Raw genomic sequence first — 23,914 nt, 5'->3', positions numbered from 1 at the left:
TGTGGGTATTGCATACGACTACTGACATACCACCATAATGCCTTGTGGTACATCTCAGAATGTGTCGCAGTAATGTGTACGTAGCTAGTTATGGAGTATGTGATGAGGGATCCTGTGGCCCTACCAAGGCTGACCAGTGAGTTACCCCACCCATGGGAATGTACACCACCACTGTACAACAGCCCCCACCTGTTGTTGTAAAGTATGTCCGTGGGACCGCACCCCCAGAGTGTCGTCTGTTATCTGGTGTGTACCATCATGGCTCTGTGTGGAATAGCATGAACCATATTGTCGTGTACATGCTAATGAAGTGCACTGGGGTATGTCTCAGCATTTGCATGTGCATTGTCTACCTGCACGTGTGTCATGTCAACAACTACCGCTGTCATACGACATCTGTAGTTGGTGTTGTAGTACTCATCTACTGTGTATGCCTTGAAGTGTGTGGTGCCGGTATGTGGCTAACAAGGGTGAGTAGCATATGTTCGGATTCCACCAATGAGGGGATAACCCCAGGTGTGGAACAGCAGTCACATGTTGGTAGTGTCCATGTCAAGGATACTGTTGGTCTTGGAGGTGGTGTATGGGTCGAACCAGCCGAGCGGAGGTTATGACTCACGCACAGCGTACGCCTAATGTGCTGGTACATGTGCAGCTATCACAGTTAAGTGTGGGTTACTGTCAGTCTCACATCAGTAGCAGCAGTAGTTCCGGACACAGTTATATGCACGTGGAGCACCTGTGATGCATTGTGCTAAGTAACTAGCCGGGATGTGTGTACAACATAGTGGAATATGGGGACACCTCAGCTGTGGGTGTGGCAGTCCAGGTACATGCCTGAGAGGTACGGTCTGTCTATAACCAGTCATTGCAGGTGTGCTCTGCAGAGCCAAGAGGCAGGTCCCAGTCACTGCAGAGATATTGAAGTGGTGCAGTATCAGGTATGCCTTGCCTGCGTTCGTCACAGAGGATGATGTCAAGCATTGTGTGACATGACCACATGCTTTGCTAGCCAGTTCCCGTTCTGGTGGTGACTGTTATTGGTCACTGTGCAAGACAGGCAGTATAAAAGCAGCAAGAGTCCAACATGTGATCCGTACTCCCAGGGCTGACAGTTGCAGGTCAACTGTGCCACAGCATCATGTTGTTTGACCAGGTCTGTCAAAGTGGACGTATACTAGATGCCTGTGGAATGACAGCAGAAGCATGGACAACTGTTGGGAGTGACACAGTCATTCGTAGTACAGTGGTAACAGGTCCGGATGACAGCAAAATGCTTCCCAGGGTTTGGACCACACCATCAGGGCTACAACACTGGTGGGCTATTGCATGTCCCTGCACATGTAGTATGCGCCCTGAGATACAACTTCAGTCACACAAACATGGAAGATGAGTCACATCGTACCTGCTGAGTTGTGGCATATGTGCATAGGTTATGTTGCAGAACCAGTTACTTGACAGCAGGATGTAAGTGACTATCGCCTTGTGTAGCCTGCTGAGTGGAACAGCAGTGTGACCGCCGACAGTCACCTAAGACAGGTGTGTTGTGCATGTTATGACACCCTATTGGCTGTATATGATGGGCACATGTGTCTGTGGGCTATAGGTTGGTGTGGTTGTGTTTGGCGATGTGGGCTGTCATTGGTGCCCACACAGAGTATGGAGGGGTACTGTACAAGGTGTTTCCGTATGTGTGGCCTGTGGTGGGGATCATATGGGACTATGTGATGTGTGGGGTGCGTTGCCAATGTTGCACATCCCCACATGATTGTCAGGTGCAGTCAGGGTTGGTGACAGTATATCCCCCAGCAGGGCTGCATATGTGCATCCCCCACAGGCTGTACTGTTGTATGTTGGGAGGTGTGCATTGACTGTGTACATGAGAATAACTCTATTGCCACATGTACAACATAGTCATCATAGTGACAGGCAATAGCACTGGTACATGCCAGTTGGACATGCCTGTATATAAGTGGTACGTGCCAGGTGGACACGCCGTATAAACCACCATGTCCCATGAGGTATGTGAGTGATGTGTGTACGACAGCTGTTGTACTGTTAGCAAGCTGGAAATGTATGGACAGACAGTGTACCTGTGAGGACTGGTGTGAAATGGGTGCTAAACTAAGCAGTAGCTCATAAGGTGCCAAGAAGCTCTGAACAAGTGCCGAGCATGCCCATACATTACAGATAGGGTGTTGGATAATATCAACCCACAAGTGTTGACGACAGTCATGATTGCTGGCACGGCATCAGAACACTGCCGGGTATGGTCTGCAAGTCCATGAACCATTATCAATGTAGATGTTAGAAGTACAGATGTACAAGACAGTACGGATGTTCGGCTACAAATGCCTTTGTATGTCACAGGAGTGTTCTACTAGTGGCCTGTTGACAGTCTCACAACTACTAAAGGTGCTACAGTGACATGTGCATATCACACGGTGTCAGCTACAGTAAACCAGGGTTAATGTGTTGTACCCCACCCGCATTGTAGCCCATACCACACAGACAAATGTCAGCCATCTGTGTATGTGAGGATGTGAATGGCCATGACCTATGGGCAATAGTTGTCACAGTGTTGTGAACAACATACAGAATGGGCTGTGTGTGTGAGGTGTGTGACATATGTGCACATTCTGGTGGATGATATCAGCAATGACACCACTAGGGTAATACCCCCATACCCATTAAGAAACACCTAGGCTGTGGTCAACATTATGGACACTGTGTTAGGGATGGTGTAGTGTAGTACACCTCCCTGAGCTGGAGACGTCTCCCTGGCCCTTTAGGTAGTCATCCGAGGTACCCATGACATGACAGGGTAGTATCCATGAGCACGGAGATCATTGGACAGGCATACACAGCACCCGTGTGACCAATATTGGAATACACATCACCCTCCAGGCGTAGGGCCCATGCGTGGATGGCTGATACCAGCCTCAACAATACTTGCCTCCAGTATGCAGCATGCTATCCACCTTGCATACAGACATATGCCACACTATGCTGTTAGACATGCTACATGTCCATAGCCTGATCTGAAAGACATACATCATGGGCAACCTCCGTTCTATGACTAGGATAGTCACATGCTGGACAGATCCCTGTGCCATACCTGTGACATACTCCCGCCATACCATGCAGCCCTGTCCACATAGCTGCACATATCATCCCTGTCATACTTGGTGTGATGGCCGTATGGTAGATGTAGTATCAACTATCTGGATCAGTAATGTATCACTGATTCCCCTCATGGTGGCATAATAGGTATCGGATACAGGTAGGAAACCAGCCTGTACATGCTATAGCCGATAACCTTACCTGCGAATGACGTCCGACTAACCATTGTCCCATGTCTATCACATATGCAACACAGGAGATCCGTGGCAGGATGTTGAACAGCTGTACAGTGCAGTGCAGATGTCTATGGCAAAACAGATGCATGTGCAGGTTTCCATGCGTACTTGGTGCATTGTCACTGCCCAAGTCCATTAAGGCTGTGTCTGTGTTGATATGTGACATATACACAGCATCAAGGTCAACAGCATTACCGTGGATACATCAGGCATGTGTAGATAGGTAAGAACACCAGTGCAGGCAAACAGACATGCCCACATGGAGACAGACGTTACATGCAGTAGGAACACTAATGAGGTGACACACATATATGGGGATGATATCCAATGCATACTGGGTGTTACATGTGTGTGACACATACATGCCAGTCGTGTTAGTGTCATGTTGATTTGCAAAGATAACTGTGCAGATGTACTAGAAATGTATGTGCAGCAGTATCACTGTACATGTCTGTAAATGTGACCTGTCACCTTCATCATGTCTTACAGATAATGCCTCGTACACACCTACCAGCATACAGCTGACAGGAGGATGATTTTGTAATCCCGTACCTCCATGAGAACTACAAGGTGTTATTTAGCCATGTGCCACAGCATGCACAGCAGCGGGGCGACCTGTGGTAGGATCTTAGCAGGAGGGTCAATGAATTGGGTGGCCACAACCGCACCTACCAGCAGGTGCGCAGACACTGCACGGACTTGCTACGTCATGCAAAACAGCATGCCACTGCAATTGCCAGGGAACAAGGTGGAACAGGTGGTGGGCCACCAACCCAGCCTCCACTCATACACACAGAGGAGCTACTGGCCAGTCTGGAAACACCCTCGGAACAGCCCCCACAAACAATAGCTGCCATCGTGGAGGTGGGTGTCTCCCAACCAATGAGCCTGGAGTTGCCTGGTAAGTCAGTACTGAACATATGGCCAGTATATCCCACGTACGTGCATGTGTCAGTGTACATCATGTAATGTAACAACATATGCAAGGTATGTGGACACACATGCTTTATGCTACCCTGTGTATGCACCATACCTCTGAACTGTACAGGTATTTGCAGGATGTCCAGATGTCTGCCTCATATTGTCGGTGTGTTCCCCTTAATATCTGTCCCTTTCTGGCAAATAGCTGAGGAATGGAGTCATTAAATGATGACATACATTTGTGTTTATGACTGCACATTCCGTGTAAAACCCATGTGCATGCAAACCTATTAGTCTAGCAAATTTCTAAGTTTGCAAGAGCAATATGTCACAGTTGTCCCTATATGTCCCCCATCATAGTAGGCTTTGTCCACATTTATTGTTCTAAGAGGTTGAGAGGTATGGTATGCACACATGTGCTGACTATATGCTATTGTACAGGTGAATGTGTTAACTTGCACTGTGCACCCTGTGGCTGTCATACAGTCATGGATAATGTTCATACTGCTGTGTCACCCTATACAGGTACCTCTGGCGTGCCGCACAGACAAGAGTCCATTGCAGGTGAGACTGTCATCGGTATCAGGCATGTCAAAGCATAGATCTATTCACCATGTGGCCAGTTAATACATGGATATACAGGTCGCATCACCCATCATCCACACAGGCCACCCATGTGCAATATATACAACTGAAATGCCACACAGACATGAAACTACAGTATTTGTCATTGCTACATGAGTGTCCAGCTGTGCATACAACGGTGGAGGTGTTCTACAATGGGGGCATATGTACTATACAGTGGAACAAAACGTGTGGTACACAAACCAGTACCGCACAGTGAGCAGTGATATGGGCAGACCACAGGCGTCACCATTGTGTTATATGCCCCTGCAGTGGTTTCACAAATTGTGATGTTCCATCCGACATGTCTGAGACATGTAGCGTTTTGGTTGCAATATTGTCACAATTTCCCATAACCCATACCCCACATACCACACATACAACTGTTGTCTGCATAGCCCTGTGGATGGTGACATATCCAACATCTATGTATGTCATATGGGACAATACAGACATGTGTGATAGACGGCCATCACATACATGACCAACACATGTGCATACATGGCCATGTGGGATGGCCAGAGACACATAGCCAAACAGAAGATGGGATGTGGATACACCCTGTCCCACTTTGTCCACACATGGTCCAATTACAGCCATACTAGACTGATTGTACAGGTGATGTGGTACGCTGCACATCCTAAATGCCTGTGCACAGCTAGTGGAGGTGTCAGTGACGTGTACCTCATAAGATGTGTTGAACATGACATCTGTGTCATAGCATGATGGTAGTCACCTTTACAGATTCCACTGACAGTGACACCAGGCCACATATACTGTACTTTTCCCCTGCTGCCGTAGGACATCACTGTTAGCTGTGCACCTTGTGTGCATGGTACATCAATGTCATGTGTGAAATGGTGACGTGACAGGTCCGCTATGTGTGGACATGGTTGCCAGGCAGCTAACACTCTGTAGTCATCATGCAGGGGTGTCATCTGTATGTCCTCCAGTGACCTGTCACATGACACAGTATGGTTTGGTGTGTAAACACCTCAGCATCGTAGGTCACAATTCACAGGTATGTCATGGGTATGCATGCAGTTCTGGATATGCAATGCATACATAACATGCACTGTTTAGCAATATAGACGCCTCATGATACCATGCAATGGCACAGTGTCTGTACATCACACTGTACAGCAATGTAGATGGCTCACAGTCCCCTACCATGCCCATGCACATTTGTTCAACATGCATTCTATCTGTAGGGCATATTGACAACATCGCAATGTGATACCCAGTACGATGCTGTACATGTGTCAGGACACCATTGTGTCAGGCATGCATGCATGTTAATGCACACGTCAGCAGATTACATGACAAGGTCACGTCAGCCATGTGTACTGTTATCCTGTTCTGGTCCACATGGTGTATCACGGGGATGCATGCATACTACCATGATCGTGTGAATTGCATGGATAATGATATGACACCTGCCTGCTGTAGTGTGCATTCCAGGGGGTATGCTTACAAACACTATTGATGTCTGAGCTGCATGCTGTCAGCTGTATCACAAGCATGCTGCATGCCATCTGTCATATCACATGCATGGTGTGTCAGTGTGTGTGTGCCAGTGTGTGTGTGTCAGTGTGTGTGTGTGTCAGTGTGTGTGTGTGTGTTTGTTTCAGTGTGTGTGTGTGTGTGTGTGTGCGTGTGTGCGTGTGTGCGTGTGTGCGTGTGTGTGTGTGTGTGTGTGTGTGTGTGTGTGTGTGTGTGTGTGTGTGTGTGTGTGTGTGTGTGTGTGTGTGTGTGTGTCTATTGTAATTTAGAGTCTTTCTTTACATTCACAGGTGATGTAGGTGCGTTACCCTCCTGCGGTCCATCTGATAGTGTCCCCACAGATGCTCGGCAGTGATGAACATATGCACGAAGTACAGGCAGGGATGTCAGGGGCTGAATCTGTGCCAATGGTTTCCATCCCAGCGATGTCTCCCTCTTCCCCGCACACAGTTCAGCTGCCAACACATACCGCATCTACAGTGGCCATAGAGGAAGGACAGTCAGCATCTGTTAGTGTTGAACAGGAATATGTGGTGGCTACAGAAGGTGTGTCTCCACACCATGGTGGCAGTATACTGACTGCAGATGTACCACACAGGCATGTGGCTGGTGCTGCTCGTAGGAGGACCTTTGACAGACATGTACCTGCAGGACATAGCGCAGCAGCTGGGATCACCAGATGCATGTTCCAGACTGTAATGGCGGCACAGGCATGTGCCGAATGGCAGAACAGAGAAGGGCAGAGGCTGCAGAGGGCTGCTATCAGTACCCTAAACAACAACATCCAGGCATTGGCAGGTGCTCAACAGCAGCTTGCTGATGTTCTGGACAGGCGATTGGGTGACATGGTCAGAATCCTCGACCGTGGCATGGCAATCCATGAGCGTGAGCTGTCTGTGCTGGAACATCTGGTAGGGGTGAGGTGTAGACCACATGGACGTAGGCCAGCTACACCACCTAGTGCAGATCAACGTGAGCATGCCACCTCACATGGCCGCTCCCATATTGCCAGTAGCAGTAGCAGTGCAGCTGGTGCTGTGCTGTCCACACCAGGTCACAGCAGGCCACGTGGACATGGCCCTGGACATTCCCAGTGGGGACACGGTTCCAGTGGCCATGTGTTGTTGGACAGTAGCCATTCTGTACCTCTGCCTGGTAGTGCCCATGCAACCCTTGGCAGGCACAGGAAACATGGCTGTGTCCGGTCACAGTGAGCTGTACAACCTGGTCTGTACAATCTGGAGTTGTCCATAATACCCTTGTGTAGGCCTCACAAATGACAGAACTGTGTGTACACATACACGCACACAGCAAACACAACTGTAGGGCTCCACAACACCCACATGCATACGGAACAGACATGTCCATTCAAATCAGCAGCCCTTACCCACACACATGATGTCATCCATTGGTGCAGCCTATGCCCCTGGCAAACAGTATCACCCTGTGCATATGATGAAGCCTGTGCCGCATCCCTGTCATCCACACCACTGGTGCAGGGATATGCTCAAATGGTCTGATGCACAGGGTGAACAGAATAGTGAGAGGTGTATCTAACATTACTTGTGTATGCATATTGAGGGAAGTGTATGTTGCATTGGTTGTGTGTGAATACTGAGTGCAGGGATATGCTCAAATGGTCTGATGCACAGGGTGAACAGAATAGTGAGAGGTGTATCTAACATTACTTGTGTATGCATATTGAGGGATGTGTATATTGCATTGCTCATGTGTGAATACTGAGAGATGTGTATGTGACATCAGTTGTGTACTGTCAACATGCACCAGTCATACCATGTAGTCCAGGTGCAGCATGCATTGTGATATGTTCACAGTATGTGTCTTGGTTACAACAGTAACAGCATGTTGGTAATGATGCCCTGGTTCCCTCCTATGGTGTACTGGCATGTGCCTATAGGTAGCAGTGTTTGCAGTCCCCCATTTGTAACTGTGGAGTACTCACAGGCACGTATGGCAATATCAGCATGCTAAACGTACCCTCAACCTGACTGTTGGAAATTCAAACATGACACAGATGTCCGAACATGACACAGATGTCCACACATATACTGCACCTGAAGCATGTGGTCAGTTGAACAGGCTACAGTGGACAGAGATGTGACATGCATACCAGGAAACATTACAGGTATGTTGACATGGTGCAGGGGCTGTACACAGCGGTCTGACCAATGATGATGTTAGAGGCCACCTGATAGCATGAGGCCACACTGTGTAGCAGTAATACCCTGTCACAGTACATGAACATGGCCACATTCTCGGGGTCTACAGCACTATAATGCACACCCCATAGTGTTGAGGTGTGGACCCTTGCCTATGTGGTCATCACCCTCGCAGTACTTTCTACCCACATGACGTGGCACAGAGAAGGAACATGCACAGGTAGCCAGTACGGCTGGGATCGATGGCATCAACAGGGTAGTAGACTGCATCACCATGAGGGGTTAGTCACCATGAGGGGTTAGTGATCCTGTTTCCACTGTATGGTAGCATACACCCTCACACCAAGCACCAGACAACCATACATACATACATACACACACACACTGTGGTGACCAGATATGTGTGTACGGATAGCTGATGTGTGTGATGCACCACACCTGCCGACGTCATGCTTTCCATACTGCAGTGTACAGATCTCTACAATGGTGTACAGGGATGTGTAACAACTGGGACGTAGTCCCCACCATATGTGGCATGTGTGGTCATACAAGCAGACACACATGGCAGTGCTGGGAATGATACACCTGCCATATGATGAGCCGTTTGATAGACATGCAGCGGTAATGTCTGCAGTATGCGTACCAACGCTATGTCTGGCAATTGTGTGGCTATATGCACACAGGAGGATGTCAGTGTTACAGGTGTCACATGACATACAATTGGTAACACCTGACCACTGTGTTTGCGTTATGTCATCACCGTCAAGTAACAGTGACATAGCGTACTGTTTGCAAATGGCATGGTAGGATGGTGTGTGACACACCTGTGAGCCATCCCCGACACACATACATCCACACAGGTGGATCACCACTTTATGTACACACATCCCTCCATACATGATGTACAACCAACTGTACTGTCTGTATGTCACCATATACAGGTGTCAATGATGGGGCTGCATTGCGACTGCATGTTGTAGTTAGGCGCAGCTGTGTTACGGACATCGGCCACTACACATGCATGGTTGCTGCATGCACAGTACAGATTGTACATGTGCGTTGGTCCTAGATGTGTCTCCTGTAGCCATGTTTGTATGCATTGTTATTGGTGGACATGTGTGTTGCCATACATAGCACATGTACTGTGGTATGATATCACGGGTGTCATGGGCGACTACTACAGGGGAATGTGTCCTCCATCAACATTGCTACCTCCTGTACTGTGAGCATTCAACAGACATGGACCCACCTTCCATTTGCGTGCGTATGATTGCTTAGGCCACTGTTCTGCACGGGGGACAGTAAAGGCTAAGCTATGTACATATGTGTTGTGTGTGTGGTCCATGAACACATCCACTACAATCACATGTATGACATATCCAAACATGTGTGTTCGTTGATGTACAGCAACACTCATCTGTCACAGCTGTGTAAGACCTGGGGCCCCTGGTATATCTTGAGCTGACCCGGTCATGTATAGTGGTTGGTATAATTGCAATGCATAACACCTGTTGGAACCCTGTCAGTGCATGTGTACTCTGCACAGTTGCTGTAGACCTCTGTACAGTCCACTGGTCATGTGTCACATGGTGTTGTGGTAATGTATGGCTGTGTATTGCTGCAGCAATGACATGGTGATGTCTCGAGGGCTACAGTGTGGACTGCGGTGTGTACATCTGTGATCTGCACCTGTGACAGCTGTGATGGCAGCTGAGTGTGTACTGGTCACTGCATGTGTGTGACTGCCCTGTGCGTGGGGACAGTTATACCTTACTGTGCCCTTCCGTGTTTAGACTCCATCTGCATGCAAGATGGCCCTTTGCAACTGCTGTGTGAGCATGCCCAGTACACTGTCGTGTAGATGGACACACATGACAGTCCAAAGTGAGCCCTTGCATGTTGAGACTCCGTCTGCATGCAAGATGGCCCTTTGCAACTGCTAAGTTTGTGAGCATGCCCAGTACACCATTGTGTAGATGGACACACAGTACAGTCCGAAAGGACTTGTATTACTAAGCATGTGGCCATGGCCAGTGACACCTTGTGCCAGCGATGTCCCTCTGTGCATGGGCATGGCCGTTGACATCCTGTATAGCCATGGTGGTCATCCAGACAACAGATGTCCATTTTCAACATCACGATGGATGCCTACCGAGTACACACACTGGTCGACTATCTTGAAGGGTGTACTGTCTGTGGCGCATCCCGTGTCTATCTCTTGTTGTTGTGGTGCTCCGTAAATCTTACATTGCCCCGATCACACCACTGCCGTGTGTTTGTCTACGTCTACCATCGGACAGTAATATGTCTGCATGCTTTCAAACTGATCAGTCTCTATACAATCCCTGTCGGCATCCTTGTCAGTGCGGATGATGACACGCACCTAGAAATATGCCTCTGGGACTGCTGCGTTTAGTAATCTCGGTAGCACGTTCTGTAAATGCATCATGCTGTAGTGTGATAGGGTAGTTAGATGTATGTTCGACTCCCAGCCCTTCCAAGTGTGTGTGTGTGTGTGTGTGTGTGTGTGTGTGTGTGTGTGTGTGTGTGTGTGTGTATGTGTGTGTTTGCGTGCATGCTGCCGTCCACCTGGGGACTCAGTCTTGCTTTTAGATACCTCACACCACAGATATTTCCTACCGATGTCTTAGCCTTTGCGGATGATGACATGCACCTAGATGTAGGCCTCTGGTATTGCTGTGTTTAGTAATCTCGGTAGCGCGTTCTGTAAATGCGTCATGCTGTAGTGTGATAGGGTAGTTAGGTGTATGTTCGACTCCCAGCCCTGCCAAGTGTGTGTGTGTGTGTGTGTGTGTGTGTGTGTGTGTGTGTGTGTGTGTGTGTGTGTTTGCGTGCATGCTCCCGTCTGCCTGGGGACTCAGTCTTGCTTTTAGATGCCTCACACCACAGATATTTCCTACCGACGTCTTAGCCTTTGCGGATGATGACACGCGCCTAGATGTATGCCTCTGGGACTGCTGTGTTTAATAATCTCGGTAGCACATTCTGTAAATGTGTCATGCTGTAGTGTGATAGGGTAGTTAGTTGTATGTTTGACTCCCAGCCCTGCCAAGTGTGTGTGTGTGTGTGTGTGTGTGTGTGTGTGTGTGTGTGTGTGTGTGTGTGTGTGTGTGTGTGTGTGTGTGTGTGTGTTTGCGCACATGCTCCTGTCCACCTGGGGACTCAGTCTTGCTTTCAGATGCCTCACACCACAGATATTTCCTACCGACGTCTTTGCCTTTGCGGATGATGACATGCACCTAGATGTATGCCTCTGGGACTGCTGTGTTTAGTAATCTCAGTAGCGCGTTCTGTAAATGCATCATGCTGTAGTGTGATAGGGTAGTTAGGTGTATGTTCGACTCCCAGCCCTGCCACATGTGTGTGTGTGTGTGTTTCCAGCTGCATGACAACAGTACATTGCTTTTACAGTATTCACTCTCCATAACATCCGTGCGGCGTCTTTGCCTTTGATGCTGCTGTCTGCAGGCTAGACGTATGCCTGTGTGAATCCTGTGATCTACTAATCATGATAGTGCGTTCTGCAACTGCGTAATGCTGTCGTGTGGTACAGTGGTTACATTTGTGCTCTGCTCGCAACCCTGCCACGTGTGTTGTGTGTGTGCGTGTGTGTGTGTGTATGTATCTATCTACATATATATATATATATATATATATATATATATATAAAATATATATATATATATATATGTATATATATATATATATATATATATATTGTATATAGATATGTATGTTGGGATTATCACTCTTGAATGTGCTGCATTATCTGTACGTGATCACCTTGGATGTATGTACATCTGCTATGGCTCTGTGATAGTGCACATACTGTGTGCTGTAGTGATCGTGGGTTATACTTGTGTAGTGACCGGTTATTGTGTTGCTGGGTATTACACGGGCATTGGAAACAATATTAGTACTGCACCTTTGAATGGTCATATGCACATCTCGGCAACAGTCAGCAGTGGTTATTACATTGGAGGGTGAGTATGGCTCATATCCATATGTAGTAAATGACAATTCTATGCAACTCAGGTTAACATTACAGACTCATGTTTATCCACAGGTTGTGGTACAGATCCCAGGATTGTATGTGTATACATTGACAGGTGCAGGACTGGGTTGGGTTGGATGCATGGAGGGGTGTCCATGGCCAGTAATGACGATCCCTACAGCCTGGCAGGTACGGTCTGTGACTGTCCCACAACCTCCTGTATATGGCTGACACATGCTGTACCTGTGTATATGCAGACACACACACTTACCACAAACAGCTAGGGCTGTCACATACACAAACCCATTGCATCACCATTGGGCCATGCAATAACCGTTGTCCCTCACACACACACACACCTACGTGTACATTGGATGGCTCAATGACAGCTCTGGAAATGTAACACCACACCCTGTGCATATGATGTCACCTGTGCCACCACCTGTGATGTATAACATTGATGCAGGATCAGACTAACCTGGTGCTGATGCACACGGTGGCTTTATTCCGCTGTATTGATGTTAGCATGCTGTTAACACACAGTGTGTTACTTCCAGGTGTATATCAGCAGGCATGATGCATTGCAGCTATGACCATCAATTTAGCATAGTTTACAGCACTGTTAATTCTGATGATGTATTCTCCATCCATGTGCCATTTCACTGATGTGTGTAGTATTGGCAGCATGTGTGTCTGAGTGTGCAGTACGTGTATGATGTGTGTAGTACACATGTATACATGCTTACAAATGCATACACTGGCATACACGACATTACACGGGCTTCACCATTCGTACACTAGCTTACTCGTTCTTCCACACGAGCACACAGGCTAACATGCGCGCACACATGCTTACTCGGGCTTACTGGCGCGCACGGGTGCAGACACACTGTGGGCAGGTTTACAAGTCACATCGGTGGTATCCATGGCATACACCGTCAGTCTCCTGACGTTCCCTAGAATAGCTCATAACATGCCTCTTCCACTGAGTACTGACAGCAAACATGTGACACTGCTCAGGTGAGATTACAGTGTTTTATACATACACACTCATGTTGTCACCTATCTTCTACTCTAATAGTCCCCTTATCCTACACTCCACTGTAGAAGCTTGTCCCATATGGCATGACATGTTGTGATTCACTATCCTCAGCCTCAATTGCATCAGATTGCCTACAAATGCTTCATTACATCTCTGACAGAGCGCTTCCACACATAACAACCAGTACGCAGTAGCCATGTTGTCTCCAGCATGCCATTCATCTGCATGGCATACTAACATCTAACTAAACCTACATTTTGTATGTATATTATACATATTTGACTTGTTTTGAAGTGCAGAGCATTCTCGTGGCGCTGCGCTATACTTCCACACCGGAGATCAGGGGAGGACAACTACTGTTTTATTGATATCCAATGGACAAAGCTGCCACTTTCCTTGGACTTGGACATTGGCATGCTTCTTCGACTGTATTCATACTGTATTTGCAGCTGTCATTGCTCTGTTTAGCAACGTGCAGAATGTTAGTCGCCTAACATCCGGGTACATTTCTGCACATAACTCTGCTCTTGCACGAACAGCTTACTGTTTCGTGTATCGCGTATTTACATCATTTGCATAGCTTTCACATACAAATGGGGTATGTTGCAAATCCCAACATTGTCCGTGCAATGTTCATGTTACGGGCGGTCTTGCACGCCCCATGGGTGTTTGCTGAATAGCCTGGCAGTCATCTTTCCTTGCTGTACTCTCACTCAACTCATACACGCTGGAGGCTTCATGTATCACGGCCTAGGCTTTGCTGTGTGCTACGTCTATTTGTGGTGTATGCATGGCTGTGGGTATGGCCCACTGCCATAATTGGTAAAGGTGACAGCCCTATAGGTACTTCATGTAGACTGCTGTGTCATTTGACATGTCAACACATACCTGCGGCCAATAGTGAACTTCCTACTGCAGCGCTTTTCATACCTTCTGAGTTATCTTGCAGTCGGTAATGCTGTTTCCTCAAACATGCATCTGTTTCTGATCATACCTCTCAACCTCCTAGAGCAAAACATATGTACAAAGCCTAACATGATGGGGGGACAAATAGGGGCAGATTTTAAATATTGCTCTTACAAATGTAGATAGTTGACAGTATAATAGGTTTTGCATTAGTATGACTTTTCTGAATGATTTGGGGTCTTAAACTCAAATGTCTGTCATTATTTAATGACTTCAGTTCTCAGGTATTTGCCAGACAGGTACAGATTGTAAGAGGAACACACCAAACATATGAGGCAAACATCTGCACATTCTGCGAGACTCTGTACAGTTGCGAGGTATGTTTCTGATACAGGATATCAATTTTCTTACATCAATACACACAATATATGGTGCCATCACAGGCCAGATGCCATTACATTCCTATTGCAGGACACACCCACCCAGAGGGTTGTATTCCTCACACAGGCCAACAGGTGCTTATCCACACTAATTATTCTATCATGTACGTTATGTGTATGCCAGTATTTGCGCTTTCTGTCAGTGGCAGAGCTCACGTACGAGTATGGGGGACTGGACACTGTATCGGTGACACTGCATGACACCCTGAGGGACACATGTCTTTTGAGTCTATTAACCTTCCACACTGACTTTCACAGGGCATACGTTGTCATTCACATTTGTCGAAATACATGCTTTTGACTTGTACATGTTTTATCATTTGTCCTGACGTCTTTCTTCTCACCTGTCCACCTAGTATCACTAGTTCTGTAAATTTATTTAGGATGGGTTACCTTCATACCTCTCACCTGTACACATTATGGGTAAACGCCCCGAGGTTTGACCTATGATTCTGTTACATTTGTCATAATAATGTGCCTTTCTGGTAGATTACTGGCAAGGCATGACGGACTGTGCGGTTAGGTAGTAATGACTGACATTTCTATTTCATGATTATTAACTCTCATAACATTCATATTCCTGACTACGCCATTATTCTATCAACGTTCTGACTTTGTCTGGGGTATATTTAATATAGTCCCTATTTGTATTTCATGTACTATGCCTTAGTCCAGCTGTCTTATTCTGAAAGTTTGGCAGGTATGGTTACCATCTTGATCGTACGCATGTCCATCCATGATAATCGCCTACATGACACTGATATAGGTCCCTACGTCTTCCCCCAATGGTTTACACAATATCTAGTAGATGGGTTGAACCTTTTTGGAGAATATAGGTGTGTGCTATACCCACATAGGTATATTGATCACTCCCATGGGGCGTACCTAATAGATCTGTGCCAACCAACACCTAGGCCCATTTCTGCATACCCATGATTAACATACCTGACACCCCTCCACAGTACCCATTAGACATGTTTAATGTGAGTGATAATGAAGTGGGAAGACACTTCTGAGCACTCCCCACTCTCCGGATATCAGGTTGTACGTCATACATTCTATCGACCCATGTGTTATTACCCTTGCACCTGCTACTGTTGCATGTACAGCTATATCGTAGTTGCAGCTGTGACATCTTTTGCATCAATGATGGTTCGCACTTCGTACGGGATCAATTTTGGGGTCCTGCAAAGGACACCTATATTCATGTTTAACGTGTAGAACTTGCAGGCCCTGTCACACTGGTACTTTCCAGGCAATGGTTTGGAAAGCAGCAGTGTATTCACCTATCATGCATGTTTGTCTGTCTATCCATAATAGCTATACTGTGACCTATTTATGTACATGTGTTATATGTACAGGGACATATGTTTGTTGTGTATATATTTATTCATGTATCGTGTGTGTATAGATATATATATGTACATATATACATATGTCTGTACATTCCTCATTTCATAATTTGCTTTGGTTTTAAGTCTGTGGATATATGTGTATATATATATATATATATATATATATATATATATATATATATATATATATATATATATATATATATATATATATATATATATATCCATATCATACCTTTCAACTGTACAGATTTTCGCTGCATGTACAGCTGTTTGCCTCTTATCTTTGGTCTGTTTTTCATAACCTTGTGTCTATCTGGCAATTTAGTGGCATATCATTAATGACTGACGTTGGTAAATAATGACAAACATTTCAGGTTACGACTTCATACACTTCAGAGAATCCATGCTAGTGACACACCTGTTATTCTATCCACTTTCTATGTTTGTTAGGGCAATATCTGGGGATTGTCCCTATTTGTACCAGTTGTTTTCATGGCTTTGTCCGGTTTAGTACTTTACGGGGTTAACAGGTATGAGCCATGTATATAGAACGTGGAGAAATCAGCATTCATTTGCTATACTGTGAGCGGATTACACACGCGCAGCTGCACTTGCATATCCTTATTGTGGGTTACATATGTTTCATAGATATTTGTGCTTATGTGGACTTTCATAATTCTGACCATAACAGTTGCATATCTGTATTCCGGTTTACGGACTGCTGCGAAACACACGTTCACCTTTACATATTTAAATGTGTGTACAGCACGAACGCATTCATTACACTTTAAGGTTATATGTGCAGTGGTCGTAGGTCAACTGGGACTGCATTCACATTGGCCAGATGCTGGAACCACTATTCTATTGGTGTTCTCCCTCATTGATATGTATACCCATAGTACATAGCTACATCAACATATGCCTCACCGCTTCACCTACAACACAGGCATCCATTCTCCTGCTGGGAAAAACATGGTACTACATATTACACATTCCCTATTGCCTACTGCTGTGGACCCCAGCTGCATTGTTAATCACTCCAAGGATATGCAGAACACCAAGGCATATAGTCCTGGCACATACAGGTCTTTGATTGTCAGGTTGCTGATGTAGTGATCTGGGTTTAGGCTTGTATGCCTGGTGATTCTCTGGCCAAGTTCAAATGTCAGACAAAGCATATGGACAGGGAGTTTCTCCCTATTATGAAGTTTTACCTGTGTTTATAGACACAGGTGTTTGGGCACCTGTCAGCAGCTTATTCTGTTGGCAATGCATATTATGGGTGGGGTTGTTACAGTCCATACTCCACGGTGAGGGGTGTTCCCATTCACATTTGACTATTACCTGTATACAGTCATACGGGGATATTATTTTAGACATGAAGTGACTACAGGTATGCAGTTGTACATTACACAAATGTGAAGGGTTGTTACTGTAAATACGTACAGACCATACCTCTCAACCTCTTAGAGCCCCAAATCTGCATAAAACCTACACTATGGGGGGACACAAGGGACACATTTTAACGATTGCTCTTACAAGCTTAGAACATTGATAGAATACTAGGTTTTGCATTAGCATGACTTTTCTGAAGGATGTGGAGTCTTAAACTCAAGATATTTCTCATTATTTAGTGACGTCAATCCTCAGTTATTTACCAGACTGGTGCAGATTGTCGGAGGCACACAACATTAATATGAGGCAAACCTCTGGTCATTCTTAGGGTCGCCATCTTTTCAAATGCCCAAAGTGGGACATGTTCTATAGAAATGTCAGATTTTCCAGGACAAAACATACCTACAGCCATGCATAGTACAGAACTTTACCTTTTTTGCACAAATAAAAGCTTATTCTAGTAACATTTGAATTGTTTATGCTACTTCACATAACATATAGAAGTTTCATATATAAAATAACTGTTTTATGCAACTATTAAAGAAACTTAGGAAATAATTTTGTCCTAAAATCGCAGGACATTTGCTATGTCTTGATTTTTTTCACAGGACACAACTGCCTAAAGAGGAACTGTTACTCGCAAAGTGGGACAGGTGGTAACCCTAGTCATTCTGTGAATATCTGGACAGTTGAGTGGTATGGTACAGACCTCTGTAATACGCTGTTGTGTTCTGGCACAACAGTAGCTCAGCATTAAAGACTGCAGTCAGAATGTGCTGACAGACAGTTGGGTTTAAGACTTCATACTCCAGACATTAAGGCCAATGTGCAAACTGTTATTCTATCATATTTCTATGTTTCTAAGAGCTATCTTTACAAATTGTCCCTGTTTTTGGACCTTTGTCTCACTTGTATTCACGGCTCTATCCAGATATCTTGCTCACACAGGTTGGCAGGTATGGTCGGTCACGCCTGCACACAGTCAGTGTCCCTCTCACTTGATTAGGGTTGACCTGTTTACATCAGTGTCTTCCTCACCCTCATGCCGTTTGCCACTATGCGAATGTGTGCATTATATTCCCCCTCCTATTCGTGTCGGGACACGTGAGTCACGGGAAGGTGTTTTATCCTGGGTAGTAGGTTATGCATGCCCACTTAGGGCTGGACAGTGTCATGGATCTCCACTGCACATTCTGACTTGTGTCCAGATATCTACAGGATTGGACATCATGTCATCATACCCATTCTACTATTTACACAGGTTGGTTATCCCATGAGGGATATCCCAAAAATTGGACAAGACCAAAACAAGTCAGATACCGAAGATATTTGTGGCTTTACGAAAATGTGCAGGGGGTTTTACATGCAGGGGATACATGGTTTGCAATCCTGACACTGCCTAGGGTGACAATACCTACTACATATGCGTAGGGGTCACTGTGTGTAGCTGTGTCTGCAACAAACCAGTGGACCAAGTAAGGCTGGATTTGGTGGACGTTCTGGTATGGAGGCAGGTTGTGTGGTGTGGAGGGTATGCTGGGTAGGCCATTATGCATCCAGGTGTGTTGCGTTTGTTATGGTCAGTTCCATCAGGACCCATCTGTGGGTATGTGATGGTGACATATCTATACATTTGTCTCGCACATTTCCATATTCATATGTTTGTGGGATTGTGTTCTACACTATGGCCTGTCTGCTTTTCTTGCAGCTGTTTCTACATGTGGTTGTGTTTCTTTCCACTTCACCCGCTGCCCGCTCGTACATCTCAGGTTCACCTTTTCTGCATATGACACAGTATTGCCTTTGAGGATTTTACCATTAACCACCCACCCCTCACACACAAATTCATCACACCCCATAGAGCACTACTTTGGTTGTTGGCCCATGACACGACCAGAGTAACCCATTGACTACCCTACATGTGTCGGGTACCTTTATGGTTGTGTGGACTACCCTGCCGTGTTTGCTTTCCACATGCTATACCTCACGCACATAGGTACATGCCCATACTTCACTTTCATTACTTGGTTGGTATATCCGGGTACTACCCATTCGACTGTGTCACATACACATTCGGATTATACTGCTGACTTCTGGATTTTGCCAGCCTGTTGTACTCATTGGTAGGATGGCACCTTTTCCTATGTCCAAGCTCTTCCTTATACATGTCCGACTGTTGTGGCAATGCCTCCCCACAGTCAACGGTTGTGTTTCCACCTTTTCAATTGGCCACAGTGTGACATTTGCGGTGAACACATCATATTTTACAGGCCGACACATACCCACGGTCAGTTCGGCAGATAGAACTTACAATTCTTGCCTATATCTAAGCTTATTCTTGTAGTATTTTGGTGTCTTATTCTGTTTCTTATGACATTTATGTAATATACGTTCAGTGAAAAATGTTTAATGCAATTATTACATGACATCTACGGAATAATTATGTCCTATATTCTCTGGACATTTGCCATTTTTGCAAGTTTGTGTCAGGACACATCTGCCCACAGAGGGACTGTCACTCGCAAAGTGGGACAGGTGGTAATCTTAGTCAATGGTACGGATCATACTGTTCCTTTCGGCCTACATGTGTCCTTATTGCTATAGCTGTTTATATGATCCTTCTGTTTCGTTTACATGCGTATGCTATTTCCTATCACATTTGGTATGTGAAATACGGACATACCTTTTGTATGTGACTATTACATGCCTTGTGGGATATGATTCAGACATACGGTCACTTCATATATCTACATTTCTCCTTGTGTATTTTGTTATGGATACATCTGCACAGCTATGTACCCTCCCTCACATTATGGGTCAGCTGGTGACCCTCTCCATTGGGCTAGACGTACCTACTGGTGGTGTGCTAACATATGATACGTTTCACTTCCACATAGTATAGCTGTCAACACTATGTTGGACTACGGGCACACGGTTTTCATGTCATTTGTTCAAGGGTAGGGACCCTTTATTCCCTACCATGCATTTGTGTTTGCTTCTTCATTTTCTGTTTGCAGGGACTATCTTGCATGCTTTGCATATGTTTCAGTATCCACGGACACTGATAGGTGCGATTACTATTGCAGGCCGAACATAATATTCAGCAGTTTAGGTTGCTCATCGACAGCCGACATTGACACGCCTCCATGCGCAACTTCGTTATGCCCCATGCACTCGCACACATTTCCTATGCACATGGCTGTGGCGGCTGCATGCCTTCATTAATATGCATATGGCGCGACTACTCCATATATACGCCGCACGGCCGGTGCAAGCCTTACGCCGGCCTTGCGCCGAGCTTCATGAATCCCGGGGATAGACTTTTTTTACATTCAAATTTTTGGAAATTTGAACGTATTTCAACCATATGAATTTTGAGTTTAAAAAATTCAATATGACATAAATCCACATATAGGTGCAAAATAGCAAACTGGTAATTGACCATCTATATTAAAGTTTACATTTTAAGCTGAATGTACAATATTTTGATAATTTAAATGTTTGAGTGAATGAATGTCAAACATTTGTGTGGTGGGAATATTGTATAAGGGTATTATTTACTAGTTTTTTTTTGGGGGGGGGTGATGGTGTGGGTGGGGGTGGGGAGCTGTTAAACACTTTAATCTGTAATATTTCTTGTGTATGTCACAGCAATGTCTGGTTTAGCTTTGAAAAGTTGTGAAAATATTTCGGTAGGCACTGTTATGCTATAATGTGAGATTACAGCTTAGCCGCATTGAACAATTCATTGTTAAGTACCTCTCTAACATCAAAATATGTTTAACTGCCTGCCTCCATGCCACAGAATGATGGAACCCTGACTGTGACCCAGGTAACTTTGGCTCAGTTAGATGCCCTGGCACTGAATGAGTCAGACAAGTAGAAGAAGGAATGAAGAGTCAAAGCCCACTCACCTCTCACAGGAGTGGGAAAGGTTTGTATATAGGCAGGGATACACTTAGGTATGTGACTTCCCTGGTGGAGACAGAAAAAAAAAATCACGGCTTGTGCCACATGGGTATTGTCAAGTTCTTGGAAGGAATGCTCTTTGGACGGGTGAAGGGGCATCCTCTGAAGGCAATCTGTTGCACATCTATCCTTGATACCTTGCTGAATACATACAGTTAGGGCTCGGTGAAAAAAAAGAAAAATCTTGGAACCACCCCGGTGACTGAAAGATGCCCCCTCCCAATTGATCCTCACTCAAGTTATGGGAAATAAATGGTTTGATTTTGAGAGGAGGGGGATGATTGGTAGGTAGTGTGGGAGAAAGAGTGGCAAAACAAATAATGTGCTTAAGACGGCTGTTATTTTTTTCTTGAATTTAGAATTCTAAATTCAGTTACACATTCCTCTATAAATGCCTTAGATATGCAGACTATTTAGCCTGTAATCATCTATGTACAGATAAAGCAGTTTGGCACATGCAAACATAATGAGACCTACTGGATACAACAGAGGTATAGAGTAAGACTTAAAATGTAGCAATGGATTTCAGTAATAAGGTGTATATTGAAGTAAGAAAGATACACTTAATGTGTATGCTAATGGATGTATACTCCAGTAAGTGCAAACAAAACGATTAGAGTAAAAATGACAATAGCCATAGACAAATAACAAGGAGCCTGGCATAGCCTTTTCACGTGAGTTTATTATACATGTTTTGTGATTAGACACTGGGGCTGTACATTCAACATACTAATGTATCACAGTGGTTATCACATAGTCCTCCCTAATGCTATTACTTTGCACAGCAGCACTGTGGGCCTTTTAATAAGCATATTGATAAATATAAAAACATGCACAAATTTGTTTTGGTAATAAAATAATACTAATAGTAAATGCCCAAGATTGTGATTTGTTTATAACTGCCCACTGAATACAAGAATATAAGGGAAATGAAGGATGCAAATTTACAACACTGGAACATTTACAAGAATATTATAAATCTGGTCAGACAGTCAGACACACACACACACACACACACACACACACACACACACACACACACACACATGAGCATGCATGCATGCACGTAAGCACCCATCCCCACGCACAAAACATGAAAGCGGTCCCCCTTACCTAACTTACCTAACCCCCAAAACACTAGCAAAAACGCCCCTAACAACCCACTTCCCTACCCTACAAAGTGAACTGTCAGCAAAGCAAACTGGACTGAATAATGAACTGTAACCATGTTTGTGTAAAAATGCTGCATATCATTATTTGAGCATTTTTGCCATTTATCTTATATTACAATTGACAGAGTATGTCACTTGCATTGTATGTGGCCCTGTAATCATATCATATGTAGTTCATTTTTCTTCTCTCTTCCATTTTCTCTAGCAGCTGACCCCAAGGCAAAGGGCAGAACACAAAGGAATGTTTTTTTTTTTATTCTGGCATCCACAGGGCCTTTTTCAAATTAATTTCTGTACTACATTATTGTAGAGCTATTTCATTCCTACTCACCAATCAACTAAAAAATCATGACAGTACAAGGAAGGAAGTACTTAGGAAGATACCATATTGCATTTTAAGTACACCTTTGATCAACATAAATTAACAAGAATCTAAAAAGGATGTTTGTTTCTGTTATTTTTAAGTATATATTTATGGACTGAAGGCCATGAGACAGGAAATTACCCTGTCAATAAGAGATAAAGCTCAGAATAGAGAATTGCCAGAGAAATATGGCATAACTTTTGTATTAATTTAATCAGATACAGGAAGTCATTTTCATAATATTTCCTGAACTACTTGATAACAAATATTTGTTGTTGCAAATAAAGAAAGCAAATTTAATTGTGCCTTATTTCATCAAAAATAATTAGACTGCTACAGGCAAAACTCATTTGTTTTCTTTTCACTGAGTCTTAAGGAAAATCTGTGCACTGTAGCATTAAGTATAAAATAACAAGTATTGTTACCTTATATAAGCAGCTTTAGAGCTAAGGTAGTCATTATGTGGAGTCTAACATTTTCTTGCCTTTCTGGGAGTACAAGGCCGCATTAGAAACTTGGGCAATTGAAACCATAGAGCTATCTTTAGATTATTTTAGTTTGATGTAATATGGTCATCTGTGTTTATAGGCTGGATTAAATAAACCCCTTGTAGTAGTATCGCCATATGTCTGTACTCTGTCTTGTTTTCAATGTTAATGTTTTGCA

Source organism: Protopterus annectens, chromosome 6.part0, assembly GCF_019279795.1.
Source record: "Protopterus annectens isolate FY-2018-M chromosome 6.part0, PAN1.0, whole genome shotgun sequence".
In the NCBI taxonomy this organism is placed as follows: domain Eukaryota; kingdom Metazoa; phylum Chordata; order Ceratodontiformes; family Protopteridae; genus Protopterus; species Protopterus annectens.
The sequence above is the reverse complement of the archived record's forward strand: the minus strand, read 5'-3'. Positions refer to the sequence as shown.